The sequence below is a fragment of the Bos mutus genome, chromosome 13 (genome assembly GCF_027580195.1).
Source record: "Bos mutus isolate GX-2022 chromosome 13, NWIPB_WYAK_1.1, whole genome shotgun sequence".
Lineage (NCBI taxonomy): Eukaryota > Metazoa > Chordata > Mammalia > Artiodactyla > Bovidae > Bos > Bos mutus.
The window spans coordinates 51681423-51703880 of record NC_091629.1 but is presented as its reverse complement, the minus strand read 5'-3'; the positions used below and the strand labels follow the sequence as shown (position 1 = coordinate 51703880).

General features: G+C 41.2%; 1 protein-coding gene and 1 long non-coding RNA gene across 5 annotated transcripts in view; one reads left to right on the top strand and one right to left on the bottom strand.

Annotated features, from left to right (window-relative positions):
- RALGAPB (Ral GTPase activating protein non-catalytic subunit beta) overlaps window positions 1–15371 on the bottom strand; it is a 93403-nt gene extending 78032 nt beyond the window's left edge. For 2 of the 4 annotated variants that reach the window (XM_070381718.1, XM_070381719.1), the window contains exon 1: window positions 15168–15371. The gene's annotated coding sequence lies outside the window, so the exon portion shown is untranslated. The remainder of the gene's footprint in view (window positions 1–15167) is intronic. The other 2 variants (XM_005895987.3, XM_005895988.3) reach the window with 1 other exon arrangement.
- Window positions 15372–15529: 158 nt separating this feature from the next.
- On the top strand, window positions 15530–22073 carry LOC138990459 (uncharacterized). Its single transcript, XR_011466592.1, has 3 exons — window positions 15530–15708; window positions 20510–20594; window positions 21670–22073. It is a non-coding gene; the product is annotated as an uncharacterized lncRNA (long non-coding RNA).
- Window positions 22074–22458: the final 385 nt, after the last annotated feature.

The following is a 22458-nucleotide window of genomic DNA, read 5'->3' as shown; positions in this document are numbered from 1 at the left end:
GTCATAAAATAAATGTAATAGATAATACTTTTTAATTATATGAAACAGAATATAAAATAAAGGCACCATACACAGTAAAGGTAAGCAAAGTTCTGTGAAATTTTGTTTCATTTTTTATATATGCGTATGTTCTGGGTCACAATATAAAATACATAAAATATTTATTGTGGGTCTAGGTCCAAAAGTTTAAAAACATAGCCCTAAAATGTATATGTAGTCTACTAGATTTCCAAGAAAGATAATTTAGTCCTCATATTTAAGTTTTTGCCATCTGGAATTTACTTCTGTAAGTGTTACAGGAAAGACCTAATTTTATTTCCTTTAAGATGTATAGTCAGTTGTGTCAACATCATCTATTAAAAATACATCCTTGGGATGGTCCAGTGGTTAAGAATCTGCCTTGAAATGCAGGGACATGGGTTTGATCCCTGGTCAGGGAACTAAGATCTCACATGGAGTGGAACAACTAAACCCCTACCCTACAACTACTGAGCTCGTATTCTCTGCAGTCTAAGAATACAACTCAAGAGCTCGCATGTTGCAGCTACTGAGCCCACACACCACAACTAGAGAGTCCATGTATCGCAACAAAAGACCCTGAATGATGCAACTAAGACCTGATGTAGTCAAATATTTTTTTTTTAAATCACACCCTTTCCTACTGACCTGAAATACCAATTTGTCATATATTAAATTCTCATTTATGTAGAAATTTACAAACCTGTTCTGTTCAACTATTTGTCTATCCCTATGCTCATGTTATAATGATTTAAATTCAGTGGCTTTATACAATGTTTTAGTATCTAGAAAGGAAGCTCCCTTTACCTTGACTATTTTTTTCCAAAACTTTTCTTAGCTATTCTCAGGCATTTACTCTTTTATATAAAATTTAAGATGATTTTATCCAAATAAAGGAAAAAATCTTGCTGAAATTCTAATTGAAACTGCTTATCCACCTTCTCAGTTTCATCTTCTACTGCCACTTTCCCATCCCATCCTCCAAGCAATGGCCCCAAGAACTACTGATGATTGCTCACACTCAGCAAGTTTTTTCACACCCTATTATTACAACTCATGCTGTTCCCCACCTCAATGCACCTTATGAAGTCTCTACCCCTCAAGGCACAGCTCTGCTGCTGCTGCTAAGTCGCTTCAGTCGTGTCCGACTCTGTGTGACCCCAGAGATGGCAGCCCACCGGGCTCCCCCGTCCCTGGGATTCTCCAGGCAAGAACACTGGAGTGGGTTGCCATTTCCTCCTCCAATGCATGAAAGTGAAAAGTGAAAGTGAAGTCCCTCAGTCGTGCCCAACTCCTAGCGACTCCATGGACTGCAGCCTACCAGGCTCCTCCGTCCATGGGATTTTCCAGGCAAGAGTACTGGAGTGGGGTGCCACTGCCTTCTCCAAGGCACAGCTCAAGTACCCTCTTTGGGAAAACTTTTTTTTTTTTTTAATCCGCCAATCACCCCTCTACCCCATCTCTGAGTCCCTGTTACAGGCTATCCATTTTAAGTGTCAGGTTAGGTTATTCATTAGCTTTGTAAAGATATCTTTTACCATAAGTGTGTCAACCTTTTTTGAGGGGAAACCTCACTTCCTGAATCTTTGAGAAGTCCTTGGCACACAGTGCATATTGAATGTTTTAGAATGCCAAGGTTTACCAATGGGAAAAAGGAAGATGTTAGAAGCTGTTCCCTTTATGCCACTGAAGGAAGTCCAAACAAAAAATTGAAAATGTCCATTCGCTTTAAGGTATTTATTAGTTAAAAAAAAAAAAAGTAGTTGGAAGGTTTTCAAATATTTAAGGAATATTTACGTAATATTTAGTGTCCATTCCAGGCAATACATTATTGGAGGGGAAAAAGTGTTTTTAGGGAAAAAAAAGACAAGCTACCTCTCAAACTCCACTGTACACATAAGAATAGCCCCTCTAGTTTAAAATGCAGATTCCAAAACTCCATCCCTAAAAAGCTTGATTCTGTAGGTCTGGATTAGGGCCTGGGAATTTGCTTTTAAGAAACAGCTACCTATCCTGCTCAAACTCTTCCAGAAAATTGCAGAGGAAGGTAAACTTCCAAACTCATTCTATGAGGCCACCATCACCCTAATACCAAAACCTGACAGAGATCCCACAAAAAAAGAAAACTACAGGCCAATATCACTGATGAACATAGATGCAAAAATCCTTAACAAAATTCTAGCAATCAGAATCCAACAACATATTAAAAAGATCATACACCATGACCAAGTGGGCTTTATCCCAGGGATGCAAGGATTCTTCAATATCCGCAAATCAATCAATGTAATACAGCACATTAACAAATTGAAAAATAAAAACCATATGATTATCTCAATAGATGCAGAGAAAGCCTTTGACAAAATTCAACATCTATTTATGATAAACACTCTCCAGAAAGCAGGAATAGAAGGAACATACCTCAACATAATAAAAGCTATATATGACAAACCCACAGCAAACATTATCCTCAATGGTGAAAAATTGAAAGCATTTCCCCTAAAGTCAGGAACAAGACAAGGGTGCCCACTTTCACCATTACTATTCAACACAGTTTTGGAGGTTTTGGCCACAGCAATCAGAGCAGAAAAAGAAATAAAAGGAATCCAAATTGGAAAAGAAGTAGTAAAACTCTCACTATTTGCAGATGACATGATCCTCTACATAGAAAACCCTAAAAACTCCATCAGAAAATTACTAGAACCAATCAATGATTATAGTAAAGTTGCAGGATATAAAATCAACACACAGAAATCTCTTGCATTCCTATACACTAATAATGAGAAAACAGAGAAATTAAGTAAACAATTCCATTCACCATTGCAACGGAAAGAATAAAATACTTAGGAATATATCTACCTAAAGAAACTAAAGACCTATATATAGAAAACTATAAAACACTGGTGAAAGAAATCAAAGAGGACACTAATAGATGGAGAAATATACCATGTTCATGGATTGGAAGAATTAATATAGTGAAAATGAGTATACTACCCAAAGCAATTTATAGATTCAATGCAATCTCTATCAAGCTACCAACAGTATTCTTCACAGAGCTAGAACAAATAATTTCACAATTTGTATGGAAAAACAAAAAACCTCAAATAGCCAAAGCGATCTTGAGAAAGAAGAATGGAACTGGAGGAATCAACCTACCTGACTTCAGGCTCTATTACAAAGCCACAGTTATCAAGACAGTATGGTACTGGCACAAAGACAGAAATATTGATCAATGGAACAAAATAGAAAGCCCAGAGATAAATCCACGCACATATGGACACCTTATCTTTGACAAAGGAGGCAAGAATATACAATGGATTAAAGACAATCTCTTTAACAAGTGGTGCTGGGAAATCTGGTCAACCACTTGTAAAAGAATGAAACTAGAACACTTTCTAACACCATACACAAAAATAAACTCAAAATGGATTAAAGATCTAAACGTAAGACCAGAAACTATAAAACTCCTAGAGGAGAACATAGGCAAAACACTCTCTGACATACATCACAGCAGGATCCTCTATGACCCACCTCCCAGAATAATGGAAATAAAAGTAAAAATAAACAAATGGGACCTAATTAACCTTAAAAGCTTCTGCACATCAAAGGAAACTATTAGCAAGCTGAAAAGACAGCCTTCAGAATGGGAGAAAATAATAGCAAATGAAGCAACTGACAAACAACTAATCTCAAAATATATAAAGCAACTCCTACAGCTCAACTCCAGAAAAATAAATGACCCAATCAAAAAATGGGCCAAAGAACTAAATAGACATTTCTCCAAAGAAGACATACAGATGGCTAACAAACACATGAAAAGATGCTCAACATCACTCATTATCAGAGAAATGCAAATCAAAACCACTATGAGGTACCATTTCACACCAGTCAGAATGGCTGCGATCCAAAAGTCTACAAGTAATAAATGCTGGAGAGGGTGTGGAGAAAAGGGAACCCTCTTACACTGTTGGTGGGAATGCAAACTAGTACAGCCACTATGGAGAACAGTGTGGAGATTCCTTAAAAAACTGGAAATAGAACTGCCTTATGATCCAGCAATCCCACTGCTGGGCATACACACTGAGGAAACCAGAAGGGAAAGAGACACGTGCACCCCAATGTTCATCGCAGCACTGTTTATAATAGCCAGGACATGGAAGCAACCTAGATGCCCATCAGCAGATGAATGGATAAGAAATCTGTGGTACATATACACAATGGAGTATTACTCAGCCATTAAAAAGAATACATTTGAAGCAGTTCTAATGAGGTGGATGAAACTGGAGCCTATTATACAGAGTGAAGTAAGCCAGAAAGAAAAACACCAATACAGTATACTAACGCATATATATAGAATTTAGAAAGATGGTAACAATAACCCTGTGTACGAGACAGCAAAAGAGACACTGATGTATATCAGTCTTATGGACTCTGTGGGAGAGGGAGAGGGAGAAGGTGGGAAGATTTGGGAGAATGGCATTGAAACATGTAAAATATCATGTATGAAACGAGTTGCCAGTCCAGGTTCAATGCATGATACTGGATGCTTGGGGCTAGTGCACTGGGACGACCCAGAGGGATGGTATGGGGAGGGAGGAGGGTGGAGGGAGGAGGGTGGAGGGTTCAGGATGGGGAACACATGTATACCTGTGGCGGATTCATTTTGATATTTGGCAAAACTAATACAATTTTGTAAAGTTTAAAAATAAAAAAAAAAAAAAAAAAAAAAAAAACAGCTACCATCCTTCTCAATTCTGAAGTATAGACAGGAGTATCTTTCTTGAAAAAACACTCTGGAAGACCAGTCAAAACAGGACTAATAGCTCTTAAATTTTTCTTAAAATTTTGTTTAAAGTTTTTAAATATAAGAGATTTTTAATTTTTCAAATCTATTAATGTTTAAATGATTACATGGAAGAAAATGAAATAAATGCTTAAAAATGCTTATCACATTTCAAGAAACATGTAAGGTAGACAGGAATAGAAAAGATACAATGAAAAGGTTGAATTAAAATATTTAAATGCATGTAATATCAATAGAAAAATATAGATGCTAACTTTCAATAAAATGCATAAAAGACAAAAATATTAAGACGAAGATATACATTGTAATTACAACTGTCCCTTGGTATTCACAGGGTACTGGTTCGAGGACCCTCCGACAATATTAAAATCACAAATGACCAGGTCTCTTACATAAAGTAATTACATGTAATCTATGCACATCCTCCCATATACTTTAAATCTCCAGATTATTTATAATAAATACCTCCTACGGTGAAAATGCTATGTAAATAGTTGTAAATATAAGAGAAATGCCATATAAAAAGCTGCCTGCACATGGTAAATTCAAGTTTTTCTTTCTGGAACTTTATGAAAATTTTTTTCCTAAATATTTTGAATTCATGGTTGGCTGAAGCTGCAGATTCAGGACCACCAACAGAGGGCCAACTGCACAGGCAAGTTAAATAAAACAATGAAGAGAAAATAAACATTGGAAACAAATAAGAATATCAAAAAGTAAAGCAACTAAAAGTATCCTTTTGTACCTATTAAACTAGCAAAATGTGTGATAAAACCACACTTTGATTTAGGAGGTAAGGCCAATGGGACACATTTCAAGAGTTTAAGGGAAAGATATTCAATTAAAAAAAGGACTGCCCCCCCACTCCAGAAGACACCTAGGAAACATCAGGTGCACTTCTGGTTAACATTATGATCAGGGCATGCTACCGGTTATTCACGGACAGATTCAGGTTATTTATGGGCAGATCTTATAATACAGAAGACAGTCCTGCACAATGAATAATTATGTTACAATTATGCTACATTTTACCTGACTTTCTAATGTCTGCCAGAAAATCATTGTGTTTTCAATTGTTTCAGCCTAAAAATCTAACTTTTACTCATATATACAAAATATTTTGTGGTGTTTTAATATACATCAGATTTTCCAGTAACGTAATTAACCCTGCAAACTGAGGGAAAATTCAAGTTTTTCATGTTTAGAACCTTACTGTACCAAGAACTGTTCACCATTTCAGAACAATCACATCACCAAAGGCCACAGCATTGGTGGTATCTGAGTTGCTAATACCACACACTGCTTTCAGTAACACAATCACAAGAATTTCGTATGTACTTAGCCCTTATTTCAAAATGTCAAATATGAAGTGCATATTACTGTCTTACTTCTCAATTTATAAGCAGACACAAGCATCTGACCACTTTATATGTCTAGTATAGCTGGACCTGAACATTCTTACCAAAATACTAATTTTATCGGAAGGATAGTAATTCATGGTTTTAATTTGTTATTGTTAGTTTCACATATTTTTTTAAATTTCTGTGTTGTTAGGTTATATATTATGTGTTAATTTCAACACAGTGAAGCAGTCATTACCAAATATTAGATCTGGGAAGGACAAAAACCTCCAGTCTAGGAAACTAAACACAGTAAATTGTGAAGCAGGTAGGGTGGGCATTGTGGCAAACTAGAGAATTAAAGCTCTCTTTAATGGCACAGTCACTACTCAGCCTTAACCAACTATTACCCTTAAAGAATACAGACCCAATTTTTCAAGAGACACAGAGAAAATTTGAACTTCTCTGTAAAGTCTACTCTTCAAATGTTTTCAGCTGACTCAAGTTTAAAAAACAAAACAAAACAGGATGCAAGCTAAAAAAAACTCGTGGGTCAATTTATGACTGATCAAAGATAAAAGCATATGCTAGTTTTGATAACCAAATTAGCATGATTCTTGTGGAAGGAACGTAGGGAGGCGTACGTTATGAATGAGCCATTGCCGCCCTGGAAGTTACCCTAACCCATCTCTGCCCCAGGGTCTGGGGTTATAATCTATCTGTGGAGGTCCTATAACATCATTTTGTTTCATGTTTGCTGCCGTTAGGGGAGGAAAAAAGCTGAGGGTCGAGTGTAACGTGGCAGATTTGGCAGGGTAAGTCCTGCTGGGCTCAGTTTTGTCAGTGGTCAGCCTACTCTCAAACGCACAAAGAAGAACCCCCTCTTGCTGGACAGCTCAGGCTGTCCAAATACCAAACCCAGAGATCTCAGAGAACATCAACGGTTTTAGGAACCAGAAGTGCTCCATAGTCTAGGGCCTCCTGGACAGGGATGTTCACATCAGCATCAACCTCTCACGAGTCAAAAATCCTGTTGGGCCTTGACTGCCTAATCCACTCACCATGGAACCATTTCTAGTTCTATCCTGTCACTAAATGGACACACATTTGTAAGGCACCTCAGGCTGATGCCAATTTTCTAACCATTCACCCAAGAACAGCATGAATGTTTTGCCAATACATAGTAGGAGACATAGTAATATCAGGTGCTTTGATGCAGTGATATTAATATTGCTTAATTTATCCTCATGAACCAATTCAAAAGAGAAATGCACTAGACAGTCACTGTTGTATTGCACCTAAGACGGGGAAGTGAGCATAATTTAACTGTCCATCAACAATACCTTCATAATTAGGGCAGATTAACTCTATATACTATAATGTAGCCATTAAACATAGAGATAAGAAGCATAAAAACAAATAGGAGACTGGTTAAAAGCCAGGACTCTGGAACTAAGCTTCTTATATTCAAACCCAGCTCCACCACCTGCAAGCTAAGAGATCTTACAAGAGTTACTCTACCTCTGCATCTGAGCACCTTCATCTGTAAAATGCAAATAACAGCAGGATAACGGCCCCCTTTAGAGTTGTGATTAGAGAATCAAGACATGTAAGATGTTTGGAACATGTATGGGGGGATGTATATATCATGATTACACTAGAAAAACATTCATGACTGAAAATTAGAAGGATCACAGAAAAAATATGAGTAGTTTTAGCTGCATAGTAGAACTGCTGTACAGTTTGATATAAGTTCTTATTAATAGCATGAATGTGTGCTAAGTCACTTCAGTCATGTCTAACTCTTTGTGACCCTATGGACTGCAGTCCACCAGGCTCCTCTGTCCATGGGATTTCCCAGGCAAGAAAACTGGAGTGGGTTGCCATGCCCTCCTCCAGGGGATCTTCCTCACCCAGGGATCAAACCCATGGTCTCTTTCATCTCCTGCACTGGCAGGTGGGTTCTTTACCACTAGTGCCAAACCTAGGAAGCCCCTAATTAATAGCTCTTCATGTCATAAAGGCAGAGCACCGAAGAACTGATGCTTTCGAACAGTGGTGCTGGAGAAGACTCTTGAAAGTCCCTTGGACAGCAAGGCAATCAAACCAGTCAATCCTAAAGGAAATCAATTCTGAATACTTATTGGAAGGATTGATGCTGAAGCTGAAGCTCCACTCTTTTGGCCACCTGATGCAAAGAACTGACTCACTGGAAAAGACCCTGATGCTGGGAAAGACTGAAGGCAGAAGAGGGCGACAGAGGATGAGATGGTTGGATGGCATCACCGATTCAATGGACATGAACTTGGGCAAACTCAGTAAGATGGTGAGGGACAGGGAGGCCTGGTGTGCTGCAGTCCATGGGGCGGCAGAGTCAGATATGACTTGGTGATTGAACAACAACATGTCAAAGAATTGCTAAGTATATATGGGTAGACTTCACCATAGACACAAATATTCAGACACTGGCATCAAGTTGATTTATTCAATAGACAGTTATTAACCATCTATTCCAGTCCATTCTAAAGGAGATCAGTCCTGGGTGTTCTTTGGAAGGACTGATGCTAAAGCTGAAACTCCAATACTTTGGCCACCTCATGCGAAGAGTTGACTCACTGGAAAAGACTCTGATGCTGGGAGGGATTGGGGGCAGGAGGAGAAGGGGACAACAGAGGATGAGATGGCTGGATGGCATCACCGACTCAATGGACATGAGTCTGAGTGAACTCTGGGAGTTGGTGATGGACAGGGAGGCCTGACGAGCTGCGATTCATGGGGTCGCAAAGAGTCGGACACGACTGAGCGACTGAACTGAACTGAACCATCTATTATGTACAATGCAGTAGATCAGGAAGGAAACAGATTACTAGGACTTGGTTATTATTTCAGTAAGTTTATAGTCTAATTGAGGTTAAAAAATACATAAATAACGAAAGTTAAAAAATTCAAGTTCTGAACACCTTTTTTTAAAAAAAGAAAAGCTATAGGCAAGATATTATCTAAGTTTAGAGGACAAAAGACTTTTGGATGAAAGAAAGGCTGAGCTGGAAAACAAAAGCACACAATCAGGGAAGACTATAGTATATAGGGCATATGAATTGGGTACCAAAGCAAAATTATAAATTTTAACAGAGATAAGAAAATGGAGTGGATAAGAGAATACAAGGGGCAGCTAGTATATAAGAGGAAGGACACTTGCTTCAAGTAGCAAAAAATAGCATCATAAACTAAAAACCTAGAGTGGCAGAAAAGCAAACTACATACAGAAGGCAGTAGGGTTTCAAGATAAGGAGTGACTTATCTTGAACTTATGGAATATCATTATTATAATTATAATTATAATTAATAATTATGAAAGACTATGAATACTAGGACTGGAGATCTGAAATTAATGTAGTAAAAACTGGGGGCAGAGATGAGAAAAAGTTTAACTTTATCACAGGAATAACACAACAGAAACTGAATTCCTATTAAGGAAATTTGATGGAAGTGTCCAACACAGGCTGAGGGGACAGTAGAAAAGCAGACACCAGTGTGTCTGATACACTGAGGAAGGGAAGGGCAGGAAGGATGGGAACATGGCCGGGAGGGTTGGGCACTGTGGTGAAATAGGAAGACATAACTGAAGTCAGATGGTTGACAGCTTTGACTGCTGTGTTAAGGATCTTATGAGTCTCCTTCCCAACTATCAGGGCTGTTGGCTATCAATTTGAGCTGCTAACAGCGAAGTCTCCACTGTCAACACTCTAGAAGTAAATGTGATATTGAATTGAAGGTGAAAGTCACTCAGTCGTGTCCGACTCTTTGCGACCCCATGGACTATACAGTCCACGGAATTCTCCAGGCCAGAATACTGGAGTGGGTAGCTGTTTCCTTCTCGAGGGGATCTTTCCAACCCAGGAATCAAACCCAAGTCTCCCGCATTGCAGGCAGATTCTTTACCAGCTGAAGAACAAGGGAAGCCCAAGAACACTGGAGTGGGCAGCCTATCCCTTCTCCAGTGGATCTTCCCAACCCAGGAATCGAACCAGGGTCTCCTGCATTGCAGGTGGATTTTTTTACCAGATAGGAGCAAGGCAAAAATGACAGTGCCCCCTGAAGATCACTTAATATCCTTCCCAACTTCACACACTTCCACTTTCTAGGTACTCTCTGGATGTTTCTAATGTCAGGTCATTGTGTGCTAGGTAACAGCTTATGGCTTCTAAGTACTACCACAGAGTAACATGAAGGTCTGGTCTAATTGACAAATTACCAAAATGATCAATACAGTGGTAGACACACTAAGACCACAGTCTGGCATTAATTACATCAATTGACTCAGCCAATATTTATTACATGCCTTCTATACACCAAGCACGGGGAATATCATAATGAATAAACATCATTCTTGTTCCTAAGGAGCTTCAAATCTAATTACAGAAAACAATTTTTCATAACTTTGTAAAATAAATTCATACATCAGTTATTTCATTGAACAAACATTTTTTAAACACCTGCTATGTGTCAGATATTGTCCTAACATGTAGGGAGGCAAATATGAATACGACACAACTGCTGCCCAAGAAAAAGTTTCATAGTGAAGAAGAGAAACCCACGATGAATAAATCCAAGATACAGTAGCATTCAACATGACAACTGAGGTGATGATTTATGAAGGGAACATCCTACAACAAAAAAACTGCTACAGATCCTGCTGGATAACAATGCAGCTGGATACAATTGACCATTTTCAAAAAGTTCTCACGTTACTTCACTTTAGTTCCATAACAAGCATAGGAAGTTAAGGAAGACAGATGTCACTAGCCACTACGACTTGCTCACGGTCACATGAAGCAACAGGTGAGCTGGGATAAGAAGTTCCACCTCTTGCCGCGAAGTCCAATGCTCCTTCTTTTGTTCAGACTCCGCACCTCACCATATGACCTTGGACAAGTCACTTGGCATTTCTTTGTCATAGTTTCCTCACCTGTAAAACAGGGAGAATACCTGCAGTACCTAGCTACAGTGACTCGGGAGAAGGATCAAACAAAGCAATGTAAGTCAACATACTCTGAGTAGTACAAATCCAAGATAAACACTATCAGGCATGCTTTGTTTCTCTAAGGAAAAATAGGGTATAGGGTGCCGAAACACTGGATAAATGAACTGAGTAAATAAATGCTGGATCTTAAGGCACATACATGTGTTCAAGGTCACGCATAGAACTTTTATAACTAACAAAGACAAAAAGAACATATTTCATATTTCTGTTGTAGTCCTATTGACCCCCATGGCAAATATCAATCAACCTTGGCCAAAAAGGAATGCATTCACCTGTGCACCAGATTCTAACTGTTAGGGATCCTATAAAATGCCTGAATTACAAGAAAGAGAGACAAGTTCTGCCTGCATTCCTTCCGAAAAGTGAAAACAGGTAGTTTTTGCTAGCCTACCCCCCACAAAAGAATACTCTGTCTGTCCCCACCACCACCACAGTGCTCATGCTCATCTTTTATGCCTCACACTTGCTCTAATACAGTAACCATAACTACATGTTACTTAAATTTGAATTAAATTACAAATTCAGTTCAGTTACACTAGTTACATTTCACATATTACATGTGGCTAATGGCTACCATATTGGACAGTGCAGATATAGAACAGTTCCAGAAATTTCTATTTGGCAAAGCTGCCTTAGATACTACACTTTTATTACAACCCTTATTAGGCTATAGATTCCTGAAGGAAAGGAGCTGTGTCTTATTTATCGTAACATCCCCAGTTTATACAGCAAAGTACATGTCATACGATGAAAAGCACTCACTATTCATCTAACTTAGTATCTCAAACATAGCACACTACTCTGTCCACTTCCCCCATCCCAACACACACACACACACACACACACAGAAACATGACATCCTCTCATATGAGAGGTGTGAGGGTGGAAGGGGATACTGTATCCAGAGCAAGAAGACCTGCATTCTAGTCTTGGATGTGCTACAGCCAACCATGTAGTCCTGAGCAAGTTACCTATTTTCTTCATCTATAAAAACTTAGACTTAAACTCCATGTACCTTAATTCTAAAACTCTTAATCAGCTTGCACCAAAGAAAATAATGTATTCTATCTGAAACAGACCTATCTGAAAGGTCTTTACAGATGTCAGGCAACACATCTGCTAACACCGATGGGTACCTCATATTTAAAAGAATCATTTCTAGTCCTCAGGCTCTCATGATTAGTCACCTTTGGTCTTTAACTGAGTCTGTGTAGTTTTTCACCTTTTCTTGGGGATCACCTAGAGACTTAAACCTGAAGCTTAAAGACTGAGTTTCTTCCATGTCCTAAGGCCAGAATGGGATACTCTGCCATATCTGATCAGAGAAACAGGGCAAGTTTCTTGAGTGTCTGAATGTAACATAAATTATTCCATCAGTTTCTACATTAGCCTTAGCCTAAAATTTGAGCAAACAATACAAAACTGAACCAAGAAAATCTTTCTATAATAATCTGTATAATGTAAAGAGTGCCATTCCATGAAATGTGCTTTTTATTCAGTCCATATACTTCACCATATTTAACTGCAATAAAAAAATCTTTACTGTCAAAAAACCTCTTCATAATGACCTTCACACACATACTCACTTGTATAAACCTTACATGGTTTTAAGACTAGCCAAGTACAAATATAATCTGAATTACCAGACTGCCTTCCTTTATAATTTGTAAATATGTTGGACAATAGCAGTTCAGGCATTCTGTAATAAATACATACTAACTTTATCAATTCTTCTGACATCAAGGTTTTAATCTTTGTTAAGTATTTCTTAAATTCTCCCTCCCAGTAATAGGATGAACTACCAACGGCACTTCCATCTAATATTTACCAAGTGCCAACAAGGTAGTAACATTTTAAAGTATTAAGTTGCTCAGTGGTGCCCAACTCTGTGAACCCATGGGATGTAGCCTGCCAGACTCCTCTATTCATGGGATTTTTCCAGGCAAGAATATTGGAGTGGGTAGCCATTCCCTTCTCCAGAGGATCTTCTCGACCCAGGGATCGAACCCGGGTCTCCTGCATTGCAGGCAGACTCTTTACCCTCTGAGCCACCAAGGAAGCCCAATTACACTGAGTGGATGGTAACTAAACGTAGTGTTTGGACAGTATAGTGTTCAGCGGGGAACACAGACAAACGTCTAAGAGCAATAAAAAGGTTTCCACTACAGAACTGATTGTATCTGCTTGTGATAAAACTAGATATTAAAAATCAATCAATGTTGACTGCACATAGTCCTTTTGAGTGTGTCACTAAGTGCTAAGTGTGCAACTTAGTGCAATTCAAGTGCTAAGAATGCAACGTGTTTATTCAACTTGGGGACACTAATTAACCTAACTAGAGTTTTTTCAAGCAAAAAAGAGCAAAACTCTGTAGACTAAGAACTACCAAACACCTTTTGCAAAAATGGAAATAGAGAAGGATCTGTTTGCCGCATGCAATATGTGGCATAAAAGGGACTCAAACATTCCATTCAGTAAAACCTTTGTTGAGTCTGTATGTCAAAGCACTGGGCGGAGTACAGAGATGAGAAAAGATGGTTCAAGTCGCTCACAATCTTAGCAGAAGAAAGAGAAATATGGCACAGAAAGATCATTGGTAAATTTCATTAGGATCATGCTAAGGAGCAGATAGGAAAGACCCAAGGTTGTTGGGAGTGAGGGGTTGGGAGGGAAGAGTCACAGAGAGGGATCCTGAAGGTTAAAAACTCTGGGAGTTATGCAGCCAAAGATAGGAAGAAAAGGCTCCGTGCACGTGTGTAAGAAAGAGCAGAAGTGTGTGTGTTTGGGTGGCGCAGGGAGAAACCCAAGAGGACAGTCTAGGCAAAGAACAACATATGCAAACAAGACCCTGAGATCAGAGACACTATATCCGTGAGACTGTGTATCTAGGAAAATTGCAAGGTAACAGTTTCGCATGAGATGCACACACTTTACAAGGTCCAGCTGACTCGGAAATCCTGCACAGAAAGTTACTTCCCACCCCCAGTAAGCTTTCACAAGGTGCAGTGAGCCTAATGAAAAGATTATCTGCGGGTGGAACCAGAGTTTAAAAAAAAAAAGTCCCATAAGGTTCTCCTACACACTTAAACTGGAGAAACACTGAAACGTTTTCTTGAGATGCAAAATTATCTAGCAGTTCCCAAACTTTGCTGCACACTGAATTCATGGCGGAGATCTTTAAGAAATACTGTCTGGCGTCGTCCCCGCCCCCCGCCCGCCAGCTCCACTCCCAGACACCCTGATTTAATTGGCCTGGCTCTGTTACCCGTGCATCAGAAATCTTTAAAAGATGTTCCAGGTCATTTTTACGTACAGCGAAGTTGGAGAGCCACTGACCTAATAGTTAAGAACTTGGATCTGGAGTCAAATTTACCAGCTCTGTGACCTTGGGCATAGACGTCACCTAACCATTAAGGGCCTCAGTTGCCTCATCAGGAAGATGGGGATAATAATCCTCCCTTACCGGGTTGTTGTGAAGTTGGATGGGGTGAACGTAATGGCCTGGCACAACGCCCGGCGTATAGTAAGCGCTAAACAAGGGCTAGGTGTTCATCTTCATTATTAACTCTTCCTCCTCGAGAGTCACCGTGCAATGGGCAGCATCGTTCCCACAGGGCGGCAGCCACTCGACCAACCTTGCTGCTGGACCAGATTCTTCGCCGGAGTTGTCTAGCTCCGCTCCAGACCCGCCCCCTCCCCCAGGCTGCCAGGAAAGAGCTTCTCCCGGCCAGGGCAGCTCTCAAGGACCACCCAGGGTTTGAGCAGATCCGACAGAGGCCACCGACTCCAGGGCCAAGCTCCCCCGGACCCCGTGGGTCCCCCCCGCCCGCAAAATAAGATGCGCTTCCGAAGGCCGGGCCCTCAGAGCCTCCGGGACCGAGAAACAAGGCTTAGCCATCCTTGGACCAGCCTGAGGGGAGAAGAGGGGAGGGTCTGGCCGAGACCTGGAGGCCCGCCCGGTTACCTGAGGCGACGGGCGGGGCCCGCATCGCTGGGGTGGGCGCCGCCGCCGGCCGCACTCGGCCTTCCGCCTCACGCCACCCGCGCCATAGGACCGGCGCTTTCGCTGCCCTGGCCGGCTGTCCTCAGGCGGGCGTTCTGTCCACCAGTCAGCGACTCTCCCACGGCGCCCGGGGACGACGAAGGCCAGTCGGGCCGGCCGGCTGGGATCTGCTCAGGCAACTTCCGACTGCCAGGGGCGGCAGCGTCAAATAACTCCCCGAGCCGACTGGGCCACCGCGCGTGCGCAGCGCGCCTGATCAGAGACTTGTGCAGGTCCCAGACGGCGGCGTCAAATAATTCCCAAGACACGGAGCCGGAAGCTGCGCGTGCGCAGCTATCCCAGATCGCCGCGCGCGGGACATAGTCCCTCCTTCTTTTCCGGATCAAGAAGAGCAGGAGTGGAGTGACGGATACTCGTATCTCATCGAAATACAGGCGTGGAGGCGGTCCACCTGCGTCCGTACGAATCAGTCGGAACTCTGCCTGTTTTTGATGCGAACGAAGTAAGGTCTTCTCTGCAAGTTTCTAGCTCCTACTCAGGTTCCAGGAATTTCTCACGTCCCACCATTACAGCACCCTTCTTTTGAAATGTGGCCTTTACCCTCCGCCCCCTTATAGCATTATGAGCAATGCACAATTCCAGGCCAGATGTGAGTTACCAAGATGAATCAGACATCAACTTCAGAGCCTGTCATTAAGGATCTGAGTCTGATAAAGGCAATAAAACGTTATTAACTGTAGTAGTAATAGCAAGAGATACCAGTTTGAGCACCTACAATGCACCACACGTTTCATAAACAGTACCACTTCCAATCGTTTGGTTTCAGCTTCAATGAAGAAAATGATAAATGCCATTAGAGAGATACAGCTCAAGTGCCTTGGGGGTGTAGAAGAGGAAACTTGGGCTGAGAGAGAAGAGGAGGGAGAACCTGGCCTTGAGATTGTCCTTGATATTCAGAGAGGAAGGGATCAGGGTAATAGCGCTGCAGTCACTATCTGCAAAGAGCAGAAGGGAGCATAGAAGATGCTGACTCCTCCTCCTTACCTTCAGAAGAGACCATGGAGCAAAGAGTGACAAAGGAATTGGTATCCTCATGGAAAGAAAAGAGAAGAGTGTTTAAGATTTTGTACACACATGAAAGTAGCTAGAGGAGAGCTAAATCTAGGTCACTTTGTGGATCATAGCTATACATTTCAATTAAACACCGTGTGGCAAATATGATGAGAGGCTCTCAATATTTATTCCAACCACTTAAACTTGCTTTTCTAAACTACAGAGGCTGGAAAGCAAAGCACACACTTCCCAACTTCCTTTGCAGTTGGGAGTGGCAGTAAGACAAAGTTCTGGCCAATAAGATATAGGTAGAAGTCTCAAGGAAGAACTTCCTTTTCAGAATAAAAAGGAACTCTTGGGAGAAGTTTGTGAGCTTCACCCTTCCCCTAATTCATGCTTGAAACTGAGGCACAACACCTGGAGGTACTGCGGTCATCTTGGCACCGCGAGGAGGATTGTGCTAGGGAATGTGAAACAGAAGAACAAAAGAAGACTGGTTTAGGACATACTCAAGCAGCTGCACAAACCCTGGACTGCCTTCCTGTTTTATGGGGGAGTCAATGGGGGGCAGGGGGAGATTCTTCTTTAGATCACAATTTTTTTTAGTTATCTCTTACTTTCAATCAGACTCATTCCTAACATAAGAAATACGGAAGTCCTGTAATATAACAGACAGGTAAGGGGCTAATAATGGAGGTGACAAATTAGAAGAGCGACGGATGATAGAAACTGGGAAAATGACAGACACAGACGACTGGGAACCTGTCAGAGCTTTTAGGGAGATGATGAAAAATAATCTGTCTCCTACCTGGTGACTTTAATTCATTCCTGCAAATTCTGCCTTTAAGTGAAAAGCTGATAAATGAAAAACATTATATTTCCATTAATTTTGATGGGAAAAAATATGTTTAATTCCAACTCGAGACACCTAAATATTTTAAACAAAAAATATAGCAATGAAACAATGCAAACAAAAATCATAAGCAATAAATAATCTTAAGAATATGATTTCTACATAAAATGTAAGGTATAGGGACTAATATGACTTTTACATAAAATGTAAGGTATAAGGACTAATACACTGACCAAGAAGATACGATTTAGTATTAGGTGGGGGCAGGGGAGGTGGAGGAAAGATGCACATGAGTCATTCTTTAAAGATGATATTTCTGCACCTTTTCATTATCAGTTTCTAAAAAAAACTTTGAGGGTTTCTCTTAAACCAACATAAAAATAAAATTATAACACACACAAAGCACCTTGAGGGAAAATGAAGACTAAATATCAGAACACTTTGAAATGGGGAAAAGTATGCATACACAATAGACTGAAGAGACGTGAAATGCTATATAGGAAAAAATTTGGATTCTCCAAAATAGATTGGTTCTCCGTTGTAAATTCTAACTATAAAAGTAGAATAAAGTGGGGAATTATTGTCTGAAACTGAAATGGAACAGTAACATCAACTTTCCTGGCAGACTTTTTTCCTAAATTGATGACACCAATATACATTGTCTATCCCCCAGTACTTCTTACAATGTAACCAACATCTTCCCACTGAGAGATGGGATCCATACTCCCTCCCCTTGAGTCTGGTTGGCAGCTGTGACTGTTCTGGCCAATAGGGCAGAAGTAATGCTTTGTTCGAAGAAGGCAATGGCAACCCACTCCAGTGTTCTTGCCTGGAAAATCCCATGGACGGAGGAGCCTGCTAGGCTGCAGTCCATGGGGTCGCTAAGAGTTGGGCATGACTGAGCGACTTCACTATCACTTTCATGCATTGGAGAAGGAAATGGCAACCCACTCCAGTGTTCTTGCCTGGAGAATCCCAGGGACAGAGGAGCCTGATGGGCTGCCGTCTGTGGGGTCGCACAGAGTCGGACACGACTGAAGTGACTTAGCAGCAGCAGCAGCAGCAATGCTTTGTGACTTCTGGGGCTAGGTCATAAAGAGGATACAGCTTCCACCTGGCTTACCCTCTTTTGCAATGCTCACCCCCAGAACCCAGTCACCATATTGGGAGGAAGCTCAGACCACAGGAAGAGAGCATATGGAGATGTTTCAGCTGACAACTTGAGAATGTTTCAGCTGACAAGATCAATGGCCAGACGTGAATGAGGAAGCCTTCAGATGATTCCAGTCCCCAGGCTTCAAGCCAGCCCACCTAAAACCAAGCAGAACAAAGACGATAACCTCAGCCCAAACAGCAGATTCATGAGCAAAATAAATATTGTCATTGTCTTAAACCACTAAGTTTTAGGGTAAATTGTATGGAATCATAGTAACTGGGACAGTTTTCAAGAGCCATAATTGAGAAAAGTTGTTAACTGAACAGATGTATGAGAAGTATGTTGTCTGTAGCCAATTTTTTCTTTTTTCCTTTTTTTCTTTTTTTAGTTGAGTAGAACTTGCTTGGTGTAGATAATGGTTGAGAAGACCCACTTCTATTTCTCCTGAACCTAATATAATACTGACACAGCGTTGGTGGTCAGTGACCATTTATTGGATGGATAGATGAGTGGGTGGAAAATTCATTGGCTCAGCACTGAACCCACTTTCTTGCTGGACTGTTAAAGTCTTAATGAATAATATCCATTGGTAGTGGTAGTAACCGTTATTAGACCTGGGTAAGAAGTCCCCAGGCTTCCCTGGTGGCTCAGCGGTAAAGAATCTGCCTGCAATGCAAGAGCCATGGGAGACACGGGTTCAATCCCTGGGTTGGGAAGATTCCCTGGAGGAGGGCATGGCAACCCACTCCAGTATTTTTGCCTGGAGAATCCCCATGGACAGAGGAGTCTGGAGGTCTCTAGTTTATAGGGTCACAAAGAGTTGGACATGACTGAAGCGATTTAGCACAGCAAGAGGTACCCTGCCCCAGATCCTGTGCTTCAAGCAGTACTTCATTTTGGAATGGTATTCCTCAAAATTTTCTAAGTACCTTTCTTAGGCCAATAACACCATCTTGGTCAGGTGCCCCAATTAGACCAGTCCCCATGAGGGGCCTGTTAGCCAGAAATTTCTAACTTGAAATTTTCTAAGGCTCCCTCCAGTAGTTGGGACTGACCAGAGCCAAAAGTGTCATCCAAGCAGGACTAAGCAGTCCCAGACCACATCCATCCCCTGTGGGTCTCATTCTCCATTTCTTCTCTTTGAAGAACTCTTCGACCCTCTGTCTTACCCCCCACCATTCCCTCACATATGTGTGGGTTGACCAGATGCCCTGAGATACTCCAGGACTCATGTCATGAGCCTTATAGCCAGCTGTGGTTCCAAGTGGGCAGCCTGGCAAGGACCCCACTCTTGGTATCTGGTGCAGTAATTTTTTCATGAATTTGTGAAAGATTGGGCTGCCAAAATGGTTTTAACATGCTGATTTTGATGATTCTCACTCCCTTTGAAACCAGGCTGGGTTTCAGATTCTGAGCTACCAGCAGTCCCCGCAGATGCTTGAGCTGCAAGCCTGGGCCCAGGCATTGGCTTGCACAGCTCTGTTGAGACCACACTGCCTCTCTGACCTACTGCAGCCAGAGCAGTGAAGAGAAGGGCAGTAGATGGCCTTAACTCTGTGTGTTCTGCAGTCTCTTGCCCAGCTGGCCCCCGACATGGTCACCTCACTCCCTTTGGCAAAAGCAGCCTTGCCTGTCTCCTCTGCAGACTTCTGAGATGTTGCTCTGCAATGCCAATGCACTCTTCCCACTGATGTCTCCATGAAGCTTTGTATTTCCCAGTCTTGACTTGCCTCAAGTAGAACACAGCTAAACCTGTGAGAGCAGAGTTCGCAGAGGGTCTATTAGAAGTGGTCTGATGTTTATAAGGAGGCGGCACATTCTGAAAAAAGGTAGCACTTACTGGCAACACCTGTGACATCAGAGCAAACTTCATTACTCAGAAATTTTTATTTTAAAAAGAGGTTAAACCTGTATTCTTGTGTGACTTTTTTCACTACTGGGAAGTTGTCTGTCTTGGATTTGGAAAGGACAGCTTCTTTTAAATGATAAATTGCTTGCTCCCAACAAAGCAATGTCTTTAGCGGATCTAAATCAAGTATAACATAAACCCTGGTTTCCCTTAACACCTCTGACAGAAACCACAAGGCCAGCTTACTTCACAAAGCTACGATAGGGAACACATCTCATCCCTTTTCTCTGTAAAATTGAAAAGAATCTGTTCTGTACCTCCACTTTTCGGACGTGGTAGGCTATCCAATCTCAGTGTTTTACTGTGGTTCTGATTCTGTCGTGGTTCTCCAGGCTAAAGTCCTGGTGGAGTGCCCAAGACCAGAACACTGGGGAGAAACCCTCTGAACTCCTGTCCACACTCCTGTCCACAGTGCAGGTAAGTCTCCTGTGTGCTGAGTCACGTGTTCCCTTTACTGGAGAGAAGTTCTCAATGAAGTCATTTGCAGTTATAAACTTCTCCTTACGTACTGATTTAGCTGCATTCCACAAGTTTTGTATATAGTATTTTCATTATGGTTCAAGTCTAAGCGTTGTCTAAAGTTTTGTGTTTTTTTTTTTTTAAGGTATTGTTCTTTAATTTTACTTATTTATTTGTTTTGGCTGTGCTGGGTTTTTGTGGCTGCATGGCCTTTTCTCTAGCTGCGGTGCTCGGGCTTCTCACTGTGGTGGTTTCTCTTGTTATGGAGCACAGGTTCTAGGATGCGTGGGCTCAGTAGTTGCGGTTCCTGGGCTCTAGAGCATAGGCTCAGTAGTTGTGTAGTGCATGGGCTCAGCCATTCCACGGCATGTGGAATCTTCCCAGACCAGGGATGGAATCCATGTCTCCTGCATTGGTAAGCCTTACAACTCCTTACCACTCAGCCACCAGGGAAGCCCTGAAGTTTTGCTTTTGTGTCTTTATGTTGTAGTCACATATTGTAATCTGTGTGCTTCTGATGCATTGGTATCTGAGACTTGCTTTGCAGCAGATAAGGTGGTCAATAGTTGTAAATATTCCAAATGTGCTTGAGAAAGAGATAAACTCTCATTGTTGAGCATAGATTTCTAAATATGTTTTCTAAAATATCTATCAAAATTAAGCCTATATTCCAAAGACTAGAGTATGGATAGGGAAATATAGTGGGGATGTCTGGCAGCAACCACTTTAACCAAGTTATCAAGGTGATAAAGCATGTTGATGTCATGTACTCTCTGATATGACATGATGAGAGTGGCATTTCACTTCTGTGATACTCTTTCCCAAAACCCATAACTCCAGTCTAATCATGAGGAAACATCAGAAAAATCCAAACTGAGAGACATTCTTACAAAATACTTTTACCAACACTCTTCAAAAAGTCAAGGCCATGAAAAATAAGGAAAGACTGAGAAACTCTTTCAGATTAGAGGTTAAGGAAAATAAAGAAAAAATAATGACTAAATATAATGTGGTATTCTGGATTGGATCCTAGTACTTTGGCCACCTGATGCGAAGAGGCGACTTAGTGGAAAAGACCCTCATCCTGGGAAAGATTGAGGGCAGGAGGAGAGGGGGACGACAGAGGATGAGATGGTTGGACGGCATCACTGATTCAATGAACATGAGTTTGAGCAAGCTCCAGGAGATGGTGAAAGGACAGGGACGCCTGGTGTGCTGCAGTCCATGGGCTTGCGAAGAGTTGGACATGACCGAGTGACTGAACAACAACAACAACAGAAAGTGGATATGAGTGGGAAAACTGGGGATAACCAAGTTGAGCTTGGAGTTCAGTTAATGGTATTTAATACCAATATTAAGTTCTTAATTTTGACAAATGTGCTTATTAGGAACACCTCAGTAAAGGATACGTGGAAACTCCCTGTACTAGGTTTTAAACTTCTCTGCAAATCTAAAACTACTCAAAAACATTGGGTTGACCAAAAAGTTCATTCAGGTTTTCCCATAATGGGAAATTATGGGAAAATTATGGGAAAAAATTTCCCATAATTTTTTATGAAAAAACCTGAATGAACTTTTTGGTCAACCCAATAAAATGTTCATTTTAAAAAGTCAAGCCTATTAATCATATCATTCAAATTTTCTAGTAAAAATAAAGTCAGGAAAAAATTAAAGGGGGGAGCTCTGCCTCTACTTCTCCAAACACTTTTAATTTAGAACCTTCAACTCCAAAGTCCCCATTGCGATGCATGTGTACATGGTCAGTCATGTCTGACTCTTTGCAACTCCATGGGCTATATCCTGCCAGGCTCTTCTGTCCAGG